Below are 17,625 nucleotides of genomic sequence, written 5' to 3'. Positions count from 1 at the left end.
TGACTTCTGCTTTTCTCTAACACTCTACAGTCAGACCATGAAAGGAATCTACTGAATCCTCTTTGCAATGCCGACCTAATCCTTGCATCTGGGAGAAACTTCAGCTGAGGTCACACTGGGCGAGCCACCATTACCTCTTGCCTGACCTTGTAGCCTCCTAGCCCGAGTCTGCGTGCCCCTGTGCTACCTCTTCCAAGCTCTCTAGGCTCTTCGAGTCTTCCCCATTAGCTCCAGGTCTTTCTGTGAAGTGTCTCAGCTTAGAACTATGCTCCTGCAGGTGGTGCAGGAGGCACTCAACCACTCTCTCCTCCCCTTCTTCCTCTCTCTCAGGAGCCTCACCTCCCCCCTCCCCACTTCCTTCCCTGCTTCCTCCCATGTGCTTGCTTCACTGATCCTTCATCCTGTTTGAAAGTTCCAGCCTTGCCCAGAATTCTTCATCTCTGTCCATGCCTAAATTCTCTCACAGTCATTGTCTCTATCTAGTACAGGACATAATTTATTTTATTTACCTTTTGTCCCTCCTGGAAATAGAAGCTTCTTTTTCATCTGAGTTGTTTATGGCTACATACCCTTAGAAAAAAACCAACCAACCAAACGAACAAACAAACAAACAAGCCAAAAACCTTTAAGACTAAATATTTATGAAAAGTACACATCCCCAATCAATCTAAATGATATTTTCAAAATCAACAGTATTGTTTCTTTTCTCTCACTTGGCAGAAAAAAACATGCATACATTAGATAATTAGATGGTGACATTTGTCTTGCTGCTCAGGATTCTAATTAGTAGCTAGCTTTACTTTCACATTAATTAAGACCCAATGGGATGACATTGACTATTAAAACATAGGGTTTAGTTTTCTTAGTGTCTTCCAAGAAATCTGACTTTACAGTTCACACACTTGTGCCCATATAAAGCCAGAAAGGTAACTGAGTTGAATTAATTTAGAAAGAAAACCCATGGTTGCATAAAAGCCGAGTATGTCTGACTTTTTGACACTATGACATGAGGTTGTCATGGGCAATGTCATCACAGGCTACTTCCAACAAAGCCTTCCAACAAAAGCCTTACTGCAGTCTCCCCCATGTCTGTTAGTCACCAGGCTTGCTTCCTGCCATCAGTTAGGCTGATCACATTCTCTAGTCTCAACTGTAGCATTTCCTGCTTCCAGCAGATCTGGCTAGGAGCTCTTCCTACGGACTCCCCTGCACGCCCCACATCAGAACACATAAGCTGTCATCAGTTTTTCTAACTCTCTCCCCAAAGGTGGATGTAAATGACTAAGAGGGCAGAAGTCAGTTGGTATTGTTTCTGGATATATGCGGGTGCCGGGCACACAGTCTACCACAGTTCACCATGGAGACCAAACCAAACAAAAACAACAACAAACCAAACGAAACAACCTTTGAGTAATTAAATATGCTAATTAATTCATGCCTCCTTATGGTGGTTATGACAGGGAGGTGAGGAGAGAGCAGGCTTATCGGGACAACAAGAATAAAAAATGGGAGTCTAAAATATTAAGTAACAGACTGTTTAAAAATTTAAAGGTGATATTTTAAAAAACAGCCTTTTTTCTGCTACCGGGATCAGAATATGTTTCCCTTTCCTTGCCCTTTAGCATGCAGAACTAGCTCCTAAGGGGATTTATTGTTAAAAAAAAAATGATATGTAAGCTGTTGGCCTTATGTGTTTAGATATAAAATGGAATTAAAGTTTCTCATTTTAGTGTTCTTGCCTATCCGTCCTGCCTACTGCTGATATGAGAGATAGTATCAGGTGTTCTAAGGCTTTGATTTCACCTACAGATATCCTCGCCGAATGCCTGTAGGGTGTCTTCTTCTTTCCCTTTTAGCTGTTGGTTTCAGTTTGCAGTGGCTTACATTCACTCTTACACAAAGGCAGAGGGAGTGTGTGTGTGTGTGTGTGTGTGTGTGTGTGTGTGTATGGGGAGGGGGGGTGGTAAGAATTCAAAGAAATGTCTCCCTGGAGTGCAATTGATTCTCGGTGGTTTGTTATTAAATCTTTAAATAATTAAATACATGTGAAAACATTACTCGACATTAAAGAGCCAACCATATGTTGAAAGGGGAGATGGGAGGAGAGACAAGTGTGCTGAGAGGGCTATAGAATAAACATCTTCTTCCTTAACCTTGCCCTGTGGTATCTGTGCTGATCATTGGGATGCAAGTCCTGCTTGCCAGACCTTCTGTTGTAGGGGGGCTGAGCTTTGCGCAGGAGGGAAGGTCTTTGTCTGAAGGCAGGGAGTCAGGGGAAAAGTGGAGGGGGCCATTAAAGACTCCTCAAACAAATTGCTCTTTTTTTGAGACATCTAGGCTGTTCTTAATGTAACCTACCTGCCTCCTTGCAGGGCTCGAGGCCTGAATTGTAAAGTGACATCAACAAGGATCAGAATACAGAGGGCTGTTGTGGTGACTCCTGGGTGTGCACTCAGTAAATACTGGCAGGAAAACTGAAGGCAAGGACAATAAAGTCAGGGTCTCAGACACGGAAACATATTCCCAGTGACACAAAGTGGCTGTGGTAAAGGCCTAATTGGTTACCCTGAGCTTAGAACATCCTCTTCCCCCTGCATCTCAAAATGTGGCCCTGTGAGGGACAAATGGTGTCTCAGTCATAATTAGTCACTAGATAAGATGAGGTCATCCTGGAATACAGTGTGGCTGGCCCTCGTCCTGTATGCCTGGTCCTTATACAAAGGAGAGAGTGGTTCATGTTTTTATAAGCTGGGGAATGTAAAATATTCCAAGGAAAGCACTAGAAACTAAAAAAGGAACATGGAACGAATTCGTCCCACAAATCTCAGAAGTGACCATGTTGATACCTTGTTCCCAGACTATTATTATTATTAATTTTATTTGTTTACATTTCAAATGATATCCCCTTCTGGTTACCCCTCCACAAATCCCCATCCCATCCTCTCTTCCCCCCTCCCTTTGCCTCTATGAGGGTGTTCCTCCACCCACTCCCCCACTCCCACCTCACCACTCTAGCATCTCCCTACGCTGGGGCATCAAGGGCCTCCCCTCCCATTGATGTCAGATAAGGCCATCCTCTGCTACATACATAGCTGGAGCCATGGGTCTCTTCATGTGTACTCTTTGGCTGGTGGTTTTGTCCTTGGGAGCTCTGGGTGGTCCAGTTAGTTGATATTGTTTTTCTTATGGGGTTGCAATCCCCTTCTGCTCCTTCAGTCCTTCCCCTAGCTCTTCTATTGGGGTCCCTGGGCTCAGTCCAGTGGTGTGAGTATCTGCATCTGTGTTGGTCAGGTACTGGTAGAACCTCTCAGGGAACTTCTATATCAGGCTCCTGTCAGCAAGCGCTGATCCCAGACAATTTTTTTAGCTTCTAGGCCTTTGAGACAATAGATTTTTGTTGTTTGAAGCATTTAGTTTTAGGTACTCTGTTATGACAGGCCTTCTGAACTAATAGTCAGATGATGTGAAAGTTGCCTTTGCAATCCAACATTCCATCCATCGCTGTCTGTCCATCAGCAGCATGTCCCCATGTCACACCTGTATGCTAATTGACAAATTACTACACACACACATACATGTACATACACACACACATACACACACTAATCAACAAATAGGCTTACCACCCTCAGTACCATCCAATACAGTACCAGGCTCACAGGGCATGTAACGAGTCTAAAACTGATCCTACTGTAGTTTGAACATAAAATGTCACTCAAGAACTCATGTATTTGAACATCTGGTCCCTGGCTGGTGGCACTGCTTGAGGTGTTACGGGACCTTAAAGAGGAGAGAAGTTTTACTTTGAGGTTTCATGACCTCGCCTCATTTCCTGTTCATTCTGCTTCTAAGTTTCCAATGCAATGTCATAGGTAAGACTTGAACTCTTACTGCCTGTGTCTCTTCCGCCATGTACACCCTCTGGAAACAAACCATTTCTCCTTGGTTTATTTTGTCTGGGTAGTTGATTACTTTAGGAAGTGGAATGAGTGTATTTTCCATTGAGACGTTGGTGGCCGGGACCTCTCTGTGGGTAGAATCTGCTGAATAGTGAGGGTGGGCATAGGGTGTGATGTTAGAAGGCATCAAGACCTTGAAAAGCAAGTTACAGCAAAAGCAGTGAGGTGCACAGAGACCTGTATCAATATATCATTGCCCTGGCATCTTCAATAACAACCCGATTTCCTAGAGTACTATGCTCTAAAGAAGAGGGAAACAGTCAGAGCTTGTAATGAACTTGGCCAGGGTCACAGTAATGATGGGGTATAATCTGAACTCACATCTACCAAGCAGGCTGGCTTAGAAAGGGTCCACCTTTGGATTATTCTGAGTTTACTGTGGGCCATTGCCTCCAAATCCTCCCTGGTACAGCAGTTGTTAAGATTCACCTTTTTTTAATGGATCAGCATTAGCAGTTCAGTTAGATGATGCTACGGTGCTTTCTGTGGAAGCATGAGCACCCGAGTTCAGATCACAAGGAAAAGGTGGATGCGTGTGGGCGGGAAGGGCTGATTGGACACAGTGTAGCACCTAATTATCAAGTGGGTGGGAAGCCGGAGTGAGACTTGTGTGCTGAATTATGCAGCCTTGAAGAGAGCTCTGTACAAGGTCATTCTACAGACAAGGTCAGACAAGGCCCGCCCTTGTGTTCAGGGACTCTCTCCACAGGGTCAGGCAGAGAAAGGGAGTTTTTCATTTTGTGCTGAGCTCAGAAAGCCATCCAGTCATGGAGGACTGGGACCTTAATAGCGGCATTCTCCAACACACATACACACGCACAAATGCACACACATTCATACACTCACACATGCATACATATCCACATACTCATACACATACACATAATATATATATACATATATATACATATATATGTATATATATACACATACACACATACATACACATGCATGTACATACACATATGCACATTCATGCGTGCATACACATATACACATGTACACACACATATATACATGTACATACACATGCACAAACTCACATATACATACATACATGTGCACACACACACACACACACACACACACACACTACAACTACTACCATCACCTTGGGTTTTTAAATTAGTTCTCGTGTAAATACTGTTTCACTTTTTCCCCTTTTAGCTGAGTTTTGCTTGCTCAAATGATTGAAAGTTTCTTTCAGATCAGGAATTAGGTCATACACATGAGAAGCACAAAAATAACTTTTAAGGAAAAAAAATAATGTTTTTTTTTTTTATATATATTTGATTTCTCTTATCCCTACTACCCTGAAAGAAAACCTACTCTTACCTTGAACCAATTCCTTCTGCATTCTATTCTCTCTACCTAGTACATCAGGGGTCCTGTTGGTTAAGGCACCAAACCAAACCAAAGCAACCAACCAACCAACCAACTAACCAACCCCCAAAAATGTAGAATTCCTGCTTTCATTATCCCCTCCCTCGCTGAAATCAAAATCAGTTCTTTCTCCAGTCCATGAAAAATGTTTCTAAGTGATTTCTTGTAGTGGGAGATATTTAAATCTCCAACCCAAATATGACCAGTCAATGAAAACACAACTCAGTAATTATGAATATATTCTGTAAGCCTAGATTGGGCAGATACCCCCACACTATTCTGTTCCCCAGCTATGAGACCCTTATAACTTGAGGATTTTCCAGACCCTGCGTCTGTCCTTCTACCTCTGCTTTCCAGTCGTCCTCTCCTTCGTCATCTTCCTCCTCCACTGTCTTCCTCCAGTCCTCCTCCCTCTCTTCTCTCCCCAGCCTTTATTTCTCCACCTCCCCTTCCTCTACCCAATCACTGGCTTCAGCCTGTATTTTACAAATTAAGATAGCCAGAAGGTTCACTAGAAATCACCTGTGTAATGACTCACACCTCCTCTGCAGCCCTTCACAGGAAAGGGGAATTAGTATCAAAATACAAGGCCGGGGCTGTCCACAACAACTTCTCTTGTATCCATCTTCTTTCCTGTGATCAACTCTTCAGATCCTTACAAAAAGAAAGTCACATGAACGCACACATATATGCATGTACATACACATGCACAAATTCACATATACACACATACATTCTCTGAGATTTGAAGCCTTCCAATATGGTTTCATTTTGTTCAAAGCTATGCTTGCTTCCCCACGCTCTATCCTCTCTCAGCTATCTCTTCCTTCAGTCTGCCATTCAAGCACTGGACTTCTGCCTGACCAATCCCTGTGCTTCCCATGAAGACACTGTGCATACTCCGTTATTGGGGGGTCTTTCCTTGGTGACATGCCAATTTCCCAGAGATTCTGATAGCTTCTTTTCTTCTTGGGCCTGCCAAAATGTTGCTGTGTAGAAGAATTTTTCTTGGTTGCTTTGTTTTGCATAACCTCACACTCTCCCACCACAGTCAGATTGGACCTCCAATCCAGCTTCATGTTCCTTCTAGATACTCTTATTCCTGCCCTATTGCCACATATGCTTTTGAGAACAAAAGCATTGTTTCATTGCCTTCTAAAAGCCAGAAACTAGAACAGCCCTAGTAGCTGGTGTTATAGAAGGGAAGAAACTAAAAATTTTTACAAATTAATGCGTGGAAAGAAAGCCAGTTTATAGAGAGGGCCTAGACACCCTCTTTTACCTCACCTTCATCTAAGGAACAGAGCAAGCATGAAGCTCAGGAAATACAAACAGAAGATGTGCAGGCTGTGAAACCCCCACACATCACGTGTGTGGACACTTTCTTAGGGTCTTTTATCGCCTCCCTAGCATAGTTCGACCCTTGAGACGCTTCTCCCTTTCTCAATGCGATGTCTATTTCTCTTCCATGCCTAATTTAAAAGGTATAACATTTTCTCCTCTTTTCCTGCGGGCTTTTGGGATTTTTTTACTTAGACTGTATTATGTTTTCCCTTAAACTCTAATAAAACGGGCCCCGAACTTCCTTTTGAGGCCATTTCGAAATTCTTTTATTAATGAAACTAGAAACACCAAAGGGAACCTTCAGTTCAGTTGTCAACACGCGTTTGCTGAATGATCAAACGAATGTAACTCAACAGTTCCTCTAATTTGGAGACGACATTGCCTTATGTTTTAGCAGGTGGCATTTCAAGGCATTTTAAATGTACATTAATCCATAAAACTCTCAGGAGATCTGCGGGTCCAGGTTGTATTGTTAAATGCAATGCGTTACCTGGCTTGAAAATAAGGCTTGCTATTTACCATAAACCATGCAATACCCTTGTAAGTTCTGACAAACCTCAGAGTGATGGCTTTTGTCTGTGTGTCAGCTTGCTAGTACATGAATTGACATATGGGTTCACAACAGTAGTGGACTTGGGGGATCTGGTCTGGGACAAGTGTCTGATTGAGTGTAGGCTTCCTTTTTTGTTGACAGTGCTGGAGAGCAGGTACTGGGGGCTGTTGGACCTGGCTACTCTCAGAAATCCATGTGACTGAATATCGTTAAGCATGCCAACCCTCAGAGAATCATTCCGATTATTTCAGTCTCATATTTCTCTTTACTTTATAATACTTTATTATATTTATAGTTATATAAGGTCGTTTTCATAAAGGTTTGTCACATTCTTTAAGTATGTTCTCCTTGTACCCCACACAGCAGTATTTGGGAAGAAACAAAAAAATCACTGTTATTCTAAAAGGTGTCAGAGATAAAGTGATGATTTTTAAAAAAATTCCTTTTAGGGAACTTCTGAGGGGCAATGGCAAAGTCAGGCTCATGACACTACTGGGAAAGTCAGGCTTATAATATAGGGGCAATTAGGCAAGCAGAAGGAAAAGTCAGCCCACTGCGAGGAGAAAGGATGCTGACTTGTAGTTTCTATTATCCAGTGGGTACAGTCCCTGCCTGTGTTCTCACAGTGGTAAAATGTAGAAATGCACCTGTCAGGAGGAGCTGGGCACAGGAGGAATAGGAGCCCCCCAAAAGTCTTGCGTTGGGCCCCAGTGGAGGCACCTGACGTATTTTCTTCTGTGGCTTGTGATGTACACTTACAACGGGTTCTTCTCTACTCTGTTTCCCATTCCTAGTTAGCAGTCATGCACTGAGCATGCTCAGAAGGTGCTAGGATTCAGAGCAAATTCACCCATGTTTGAACCTTGCCCCGAGGAAGGATGTAGGGTAGATTCATGGTGTTTGAATTGTATACCTTGCCTCCAGGAAGCTCACGATTACTCAGGAAATGTGATTTTTCCAAACAGTCACAAACTTAGCAGACGTGCCTCAGCCTCCTGGGTGCTGAGATTATAGGCATCATGTACCACCACACCTGGCCTGTCAGAACATTTTTTTCCAAGCTCTATCACTTGGATGCCTCTCAGAGAAGCTCTGGGTTTCTTGAAACCACTCAGCACCTGACGCAGCCCCTGTACATTTGGACAGTAAGGTGATATTCATTCCATATGCACTTCTCAGTTGTTGTCCTTTGAGCATTGTGGACCTTGTTGGTTGGCATCCCTCAGGGTTTATCTACCCTGTATTCTCTGCTTGTTGTCCGTAGCCCTACCTTTAGTAAACCCAGGGAACCAATCACCACATACCCCATTCCTTGAGATATAACTGCTTGACAACCAGTCTGGAAGCTGAGAAACATACCTGTCCAGCGGCCTGTGTATAGTAGAGAAATTTATTACTGTTTCCTGTTTCCTCTACAGGAGAAAAAAGAACTCTAGCTCATATTTTGACATTTTAGGAAGACGTACTGGAGTTCTGCCACATCCTATGAGCTGGCGCCATGACATGCTGACACTAATGTTCAACAAAGCACATTTATTGCAGAATTTAGAGGCTAGTCACATACCTCCAAGGCTTTTTTTCTTATTACTATTATTTCTTCTCAGACCTGCCTACCTGAGGGTTTCAAGAAAGAAGACTGTTAAGCTCTATTCCTGAAAATTCACCTGACACGGTATTCCTCCCCTGTATCCTCTTAGCTCAGCTCACCAGCATGGCTGATGAGTCAGATATAGGCTTGCCATTATTTTAGGAGCCTCCTCAGAAAGGGCAAGCCAAAGAACTCTACTTTCAGACCCTAATATTGAGAGCACTCTGAAGAAAACACAATTTATCCTGAGAAATTCAACCGCCTTCCGCTGGCTTCACCTTGCTTCAGTTGCCATAAAGCAGACTTTCCATTATCGAGAATGATCTGCAGTTGTGGAAGGGCCTAAAGTCAATCAGTGTCGAGCATCTACTTCTTCTTCATCCCCGTGGAGGAATTCAGCTCAGTCCAATACACTTTGATGAGCGCCAGCCGTGTGTACAGCCCCCAGGCAGTTGCTGTGGTGCATGGATGGATGAACTTACTGCCTCCAAGCAGACTTGCACACAAAAAACTACTGTACAAAGTCAGGGTCATAAGAAAGGCATGAACTGAGCTCTTTAAGGTTCTAAAGACATATGTCTGCTAGACTGCAAGGCCCACTTTTAAATGAACTGCACAACTAAGTGTCTTCCTCGCCACGAGGGCTTACTGTTTCTTAGTGAGTATTTCTTGACTGAGTATGTGAGCAATTCGTTTAGTGGTGTACTGGCTGTTTTTGTGTGTCAACTTGACACAAGCTGGAGCTATCACAGAGAAAGGAGCCTCCCTTGAGGAAATGCCTCCATGAGATCCAGCTGTAAGGCAGTGATCAAGGGTGATCAAGGGTGGGAGGGCCCATTGTGAGCGGTGCCATCCCTGGGCTGGTAGTCCTGGGTTCTATAAGAAAGCATGCTGAGCAAGCCAGGGGAAGCAAGCCAGTAAGTAACATCCCTCCATGGCCTCTGCATCAGCTCCTGCTTCCTGCCCTGCTTGAGTTCCAGTTCTGACTCCCTTTGATGATGAACAGCAATGTGGAAGTGTAAGCTGAATAAACCCAACTTGTTTCTTGGTCATGATGTTTTGTGTAGGAATAGAAACCCTGACCAAGACGGGGGTAAAGGTGAAAGATTAATGTTAGATAAGGCTCTGATTTATACTTTGAGTTGACTTTAAAGATGAGGGTTTTATCAAGAGCTGGTGAAGGTAGTAGGAGGGCTCTCTGGGAGGTAGACAAAGCATTTGATAAGTGATGGGGACCCACAAGACTGTGGAATTGAAATGTCCTTGGCAGCAGTTGATGAGTGTGTGTGGTACACACATGCATGACATGTCCTTGGCAGGGTTTGATGAGTGTGTGTGGTACACACATGCATGACATGTCCTTGGCAGGGTTTGATGAGTGTGTGTGGTACACACATGCATGACATGTCCTTGGCAGGGTTTGATGAGTGTGTGTGGTACACACATGCATGGGAGTCATAAAAAGAAAATCCAGTAATACTTATTGGGAGCAAATTATGGTGACTCTGCACACCAAGTTGAATTTGTGTTAGTCATTAGAGAAACATCAAAGTATCATTTTTCTGTCTCCTTTTTATAATTTTAGTTTTTATTTAATCTTTGAAATTTTTACACATGTATACAATGTATCCTAATCACACGTCCTCCTTGTCTCCCCCAATACCCCCCAGGGTCCCTCTCACATCTCTTTCCCAGCTTCATGTTCCCATTATATAATTTTCATTGAGGTATTTATTTTAACTTACTGGTTCAAACTAGTGCTGCCCATACAGACATGCATGTGGGATCATCCGCTGGGGCATGGCCAACTTGAAAGTATGGTCACCACGGTCTTAAAGAAAAGTGACTCTCTCGGGGGACAGGGTTCCAGGGTTCCAGAAAACATGACATCTCTCCCCATCTTCTGCATCTCTCATTTTCTGCACCCCCTTCCACAGCGCTCCTGGAACCTGAATGCTGGTGGTGTAGTTGATGTAAATGACCTGCCTGTGGCAAGGGTGCAGTCTCTTACTTTCAGCACTTTAAGCAATAATACTTGCACTAACCACCATCCACAGCAGTAAGAACCGTCTCTAATCAAGAGCTGGAGATGCACAAAATCTATAGATAGAAACACAAATCTCTAGAAGGCAGTGAGAGGTTCTCAATCTGAGGGTCATGACCCCTTGGGGGGAAGGGAATTTCAAATGACCCTTTCACAGGAGTCACCTAAAACCATTGGAAAACATGAAAATATGTTACAATCCATAATAGTGGCAAAATTACAGTTATGAAGTAGCACTGAAATAGTTTTATACTCGGGGGTCACCACGGCATGAGGAACTGTGTTAGAGGGTCACAGCAGCAGGAAGGTTGAGAGCCACTGCCATAAAGGAACACGACCATTTAGAAAAACAGAATGAGTAGGCTCTGTCTTAGGGCCTGTGAGTTCTCTAGACATGGAGTTCGGAGCATGTTTATAGCAGCAGATGTAAATCCCACCTGAGGAACAGGCTTCAAATCTAAGCACGCAAGTCCTCAGTTACCACCATGAAGAGTCTTGCCACTGCGGTACCAATGGGCACGTCTTGCCAACAGATCAGTGTTAATAAACATGCATGGCCCAGAGCCGGGTAAGACAGCCGTCGATGCCGATGTCTTCTCTGCTTCTAGCATGATGAACGATGGACAGATGAGAGAGTTCCCTGGTCAGTTCCAGAGTGATTTCTCTGTGTCCTGGGACCAATGAGTACAATGTGTATGGCATCTTTAGCAACTGGATTTTATCATCTAGCCATGACAGGAAACCAAAAGCAATGGCATCTCTGAGGCCTCTGACCAATCATTCGTAGGGAGGTAAGCCATGACTGGCACTGAAATTCTCATTTAATAACCTGTGTCTAATCTGCAGATAAATGGGTTGACCTGGAAAACAGAAGTACTGAATGAGGCTGTCTAGACTCAAAACCACAATGGTCACATTCCCTCTCATAGGAGAGATCCTAGGTTTTGCCTTGTGTGTGTAACATGGAGCCCAGGTGGAATCTGGGAGGTGGGCCATTGGCAGGAAGATGCATTTAGGGAGAGAAGATGATGTAATATAGGTGAAAGGAAAGTAGACAGGGATGGACAGTGTGGTGTTCGGTACTGGGGGCCTGGTGACAGAAGGGTTCAAGCAGAAACTGAAGTCACAGAGATATGGGAATAAGGGACAGGGAAAAGCTTAAACAAAACGTACTGTATATGAAGAAGCTACTTGTGGCTTATGATAGCAATGCAAATAAATAAATAAAATACAATAATAGGTAGGACATCTGTGATATGAAGTAACGGGAAAGAATACTGGAATCTAAATGTTCAAGTAGGGATAGGAAAAGGAGTTCAAGAAAGGAAGGGTCTGGATGGGTTAGCCAAACCTAGGAGTACATGAAGACCTGTGAAACCTCACTAATGTGTAAACTAATCAAAAACACAATTTATTAGGAAATTTAAATGAAGTGTCCCACATTATTAAGCAATATTTCTTCAAGAAGATATGGGCTATTAAACAATTTTAGACACATCTTGATACCTTATGAACTGCGACTTAAGAAAATTAATTTAGTAACTTTATATTAAATGTAGCTTCCACATGTAAATGCATGCCAAGATTTCCATGCTCTACCCAACACCTAAAGAATCTACACATCTATTATCTGTCTTTATAGCAAATGTTTAAGGAGGCAATGGCCAATTCAGAGTTTATAAAATTCCAGGCTCTGTGTTTGGGGAGGAGCAGTGTAGAGGAAAAGATTGGGGGAATAGGACTTTCTACTCTAATGAGGTATCTGTGTGCAAATGTGTCATAGTCATGGTGTCGATTTGTTTGCAAGAAAACACCATGACCCAAAAAGCAAATTAGGGAGGAAAGGGTTTATTTGGCTACATTTCCACATTGTAGTTTACTGAAGGAGATCAGGACAGGAGCTCAAACAGGACAGGAACCTGGAGGCAGGAGCTGATGCAGAGGCCATAGAGGGTGCTGCTTACTGGCTTGCACCCAATGGCTCGCTTAGCCTACTTTCTTATAGAACTTAGGCCCACCTGCCCTTGAAAGGCACCACCCACAATGGGCTGGGGCCTCCCTCATCAATCACTAATTTACCTTATAACTAGATTCTATGGAGGCATTTTCTGCATTGAGGTTCCTTTCTCTCTGATAACTGTTGCTTCCTGGCAAGAGATCAAATGCATCAGTCATTACTTTGCTCTTTTAGATCATTCTCTTATACAGGACACTTGAGTAGAGATTTTATTTTTATTACTTTTACTTTTTTTTTTTTTTACAAGCCATTCGTTGCCCCCTCCCAGTCCGTCTTCCCACAGTTTCCCATCCCATTCCTCCTCCCCTGTCTCCAAGAGGATGCCATCTCCAACACTCCCTCCCCACACCCCACACCCCACACCCCACACCCCAAACCAAGCCTCCCTACACCCTGGAGCCACACGTTTGAGTGGAGATTTTGTGTGACAATTCACATGCACTCAGACAAAGCATCTAGGAGGTGGTGATGAGAGTTTTGTAGTTACTGATTTTTTTTTTTCTAACAGAAGCCTAAAATAAGCACAATACAAAAATGACTTAGCCTTATCTCCAGGGCAATTTAAGAACTGCAGAATTCACAGCACTGCTATTCTGAAATCACAGCATAGTTTTCTACACATAATAAAAGAAACATAAAATATGACTAGAAAAATTGAAGGACTTCCAAGATTTACTAACTATTCAAACACTAGTCTAAGCAGTATGTTTGAAAGTCTACCCGAGAGGAAAACCATTTAAATTGGTGGAGGGTCATACTTAAGATTTTAAACTTTTTACTTCATCACATTTCCTTTAAAGGAGCAAGGATTCACTTTGGTACTATAGGCCAAGTTTAGTTTTGAAAAAAGAAGCCTGAATAATATAAAATATCAGAAGGAATAATGCACAGGCATGGGGAGAGCTCAATGATGTTATGAGCAACAGTGGCGAAAATCACAGTGATGTCCTGTGGTGACTCTTGAGTACCAGCTACTTTGTTAAGTGCATTATATACCAGCTACTTTGTTAAATGCAATGTATACCAGATACTTGGTTAAATGTGTTACATACCAGCTACTTTGTTAAATGCATTATACACCAGCTACTTTGTTAAATGCATTATATACCAGCTACTTAGTTAAATGCATTACATACAAGCTATTTGGTTAAATTCATTACATACCAGCTATTTGGTTGAATGCATGACATACGTAATTTTTTGTGCAACTGACTCTATTTTACAGGGGGTCACTGTGGTTCAGGGACAATAGAGAGCAATCACACACTGGAACAAGTCCTGAGTGACCTGTAGTGACACATTTGAATCTAAATGCAAATTGGTGACCAGCTGAGTTATTTGCTCTAAAAGATTAATCACCATTTGAACCAGAATACCTGCACTAGGAGTCAGTACTGTGATTTTATTCCCATTATTTCGTATTATTTACCACTTATAGATAAAATCAGTAAGACCCAGGAATCTGGCTTAATGTTTCCCAAATCACACCATTAAGAAACAAAAGCTGGCATTGGAAGTGGATTCCACAGATATGCAGACTAAGGTGATGAGGTAGCTATTAGCTCCCGTGTAATCTCATGCAGAAGACCAGAGTTTGCTCCCCAGCACCTAAGTGGGTAGTTTACAACTGCCTGGAACTCCAGCTCCAGAGTATTGATCAATTCTTCTAAATTCTATGGAAACATACCCACAGGCAGATAGGCACACACATACTCACAATTACAAATCAATATTTGAAAAGTATTTAAATTCAAATTTGCCTTCTAGTCTAGTTGACATGACAACAAATGGCATTCCCTACAGATTAGCACCAAGGTTTACCGTTCTTATCCTGGCCAAAGTTTTCATTGGTGTTGAAATCAATAGTGTAAAATTGGGCAAATTGCCTTGTGAAATAATACACAAAAATGTTATCTAACTTTGGTTCATAGATTGTCTCACAGTTCCTTCTAATACATGGTGCCTGGTGGGGTTATTTTTTGTTTTGTTTTGTTATTTATTTATTTGAATACAATATTTCTGTCTTCAGGCACACCAGAAGAGGGCATCAGATCCCATTTCAGATGGTTATGAGCCACCATGTGGTTGCTGGGAATTGAACTCAAGACCCCAGGAAGAGCAGTCAGTGCTCTTAACTGCTGAGCCATCTCTCTAGACCCATGCCTGGTATTCTTACTCTTCTTTTATGAACCAAGCAATTGTCCAGAAATTTCTTCAGTAGAAGACAGTTGGTTATCTCTTGGCTCACTTCTGACACTCATTACCCAGAATTAGTATCAGATCAGTGTGCTCCAAGATTGTCCTCCACTTCTATTCTACCATCAACAAGGACAGTGGCAATTTGTGATTCTGACCCCATCAGTAAGTCTGAGGTTCCAGACACCGCCCCTCCCTGCTTGGATTGGATTCCTTTCATGGAAGAGTTCATTGCTGACCTCCTAGCAGTACTTATATCTGTTGGTTTATTATAAAGGCTTTCGTGATCACATTTTCCCATATTTCTGTTCTCCCTGGAGGTTGAGAGTGAATCAGAACCCCAACCTTCCTGATCAAAGTTTTGTCCCTGCTCTGTAGCTGCCTAGGAACCAGTAGTCTCATCCTCCAATCACATTACACGCATGATCCCACTACTCTTGATTCCAAGGGTTTCAGGAACTCGTTACCAGAAAATAAAGACAGAGACAAAATACAAAGTCCAAATGATAAATATTTTCAGTATTGCACAAATGTAACTAGTTATCGATTGGGGGGGTGGGTAGATGGAAAAATAGAAATTAACAGAATAAGCAAAATAAATATCAGATCTTACTTGTGCACCAAGAAGCACAGATAGGGCCAGTGAGGAGGCACAGCAAGAAAAAGGGGCGTGCCACCAAACTCCATGACCTGAGCTCTGTCTCAGGGACCACCATGACTTGAATGAGACAGAAGAGACAGTGAAGGACTGTGGGGTGCTTGCAGTTGGACTGCACTGCTTCTTCACTATGACCTAAACCCACTGACCAGTTTGTTTTCTTATGCAACCCTGGAAAATCTCTCCAGAAGATGGCACTGCCTAATGTGGGCTGGGCTCTTCCATGTCAAGAAAATGACCCCTTCAGACTTCCCTATAAATGTATATTGACTGTGGTTCCCTCTTCTCAGATGACTAACTTGCATTAATTTGATAGCCCAGCCAGGATAACGATGATTGTGGGGTTTGTAACGATATCTCTGGGCCACTAGATCCTGGTATTTTTTAAAGTGGTTACACAGATTATGACAGATTATGTGAGTGTGTGTAATAGCAAATACTCTATATGGTGGCTTGAATAGGTATGGTCCCCATAGACTCATGTATTGAATGCTTGGGCATAGCAGTGGCCCTGTTAGGAGGTGTGGCCTTGTTGGAGAAAGTGAATCACTATGGAGGCAGGTTTGAGGATTGATATATGCTCAAACTATGTCCAGTATGGCACAGTCTTTTCCTTGGTGCCTGCAGATCAAGATGTAGAACTCTCAGCTCCTTCTCCAGCACCATGTCTGCCTGGACCCTGCCATGCTTCCCACCAAGAGAGTACTGTTTTAAACCTATGAAACTATAAGCCAGCCCCTATTAAATGTTGCCTTTGTCACGGTGTCTCTTCACAGCAATGAAACCCTAACTAAAACACTCTAATCCAGATTAGAAGGATACAGCTGAGGGTTGAAAAGAGTCATCATTGTTATCTTCCTTATTTGAGTAGAACCAATTTTCTGAAATTCCAAGACCAGCTATGTGATAAGAGCAGGAGGGAGATAATCTTTTCTCTGATATGAGTGACTCAAGGCAAATAGACTGATTGGAGCTCTTTGAGGGACAGGATTATCTGAATATGGAAGCCAGTCACTTCTGACTCACATGCTTCTGCTGGTATGCCTTGCTGGGCTAGAGAGAGTTTCCCTCACAAGCTCTGTGAAGCTTCTGAGGGCTGGGCTTGTATCATGTTGTCACCTGAGCTACCTATGGTTGACTGGACTGTTCTATATCCATTAGTGACAAGAAAATGGCTCATACATATGGCCCGGACCAATCTGATGCAATGCTTCAGCTGAAGTCCTCTCTTCCCTGAGTGACTCTAGGTCTGTGTCAAGACAGCTGATGCTAACTTGGACAAATAGTTAAGAAAAGGGGGTCAAAGGGATCAGTAACACTAAGGAGGGTTGAACACACCTTAAGAGATCATGTTATTTTATATTTAACTAAAATTACACGTAATACATATAAGTATGCGTGTATACATATATCACTCTCATCTATCTCCATCATCTCCATCTCCTGCATCATCTCCATTTCCATCATCTCTATCACTATATCCAACCCTATAGCTTTGGGGCTGACAATGCTTCCCCTAAGAGCCATCTACCATCTAGCAAACACCCCAGCCCCAGAAATGAGGAACCTCCTTCCAAGTTGTTGGTCAAGGAAGTTCCAGACACCTCTAAAACAATGTAGGCTATTGCTGTTGCCCTTGGTTGGCTCCCAGAGGTTGAAGGTGAGTCCCTATTGCTGGAGACAGCATGTAATTTGGACACGGGACTTGGAATATTGGAGCTGGATCTGACCTGAAGGTCTCCTGTTTGAGGATTAGGTTTCACCGTACCACAAGAAGCTATGTAAGCTTCCAACTAGGGAGGCAATCAGTGGTCACCTATGTGCAACAACAACAACAACAACAGCAGCAACAGCAGCAGCAGCAACAACAGCAACAATATCAA

Source organism: Arvicanthis niloticus, chromosome 22 (assembly GCF_011762505.2).
Source record: "Arvicanthis niloticus isolate mArvNil1 chromosome 22, mArvNil1.pat.X, whole genome shotgun sequence".
Classification (NCBI taxonomy): domain Eukaryota; kingdom Metazoa; phylum Chordata; class Mammalia; order Rodentia; family Muridae; genus Arvicanthis; species Arvicanthis niloticus.
The sequence above is the reverse complement of the archived record's forward strand: the minus strand, read 5'-3'. Positions refer to the sequence as shown.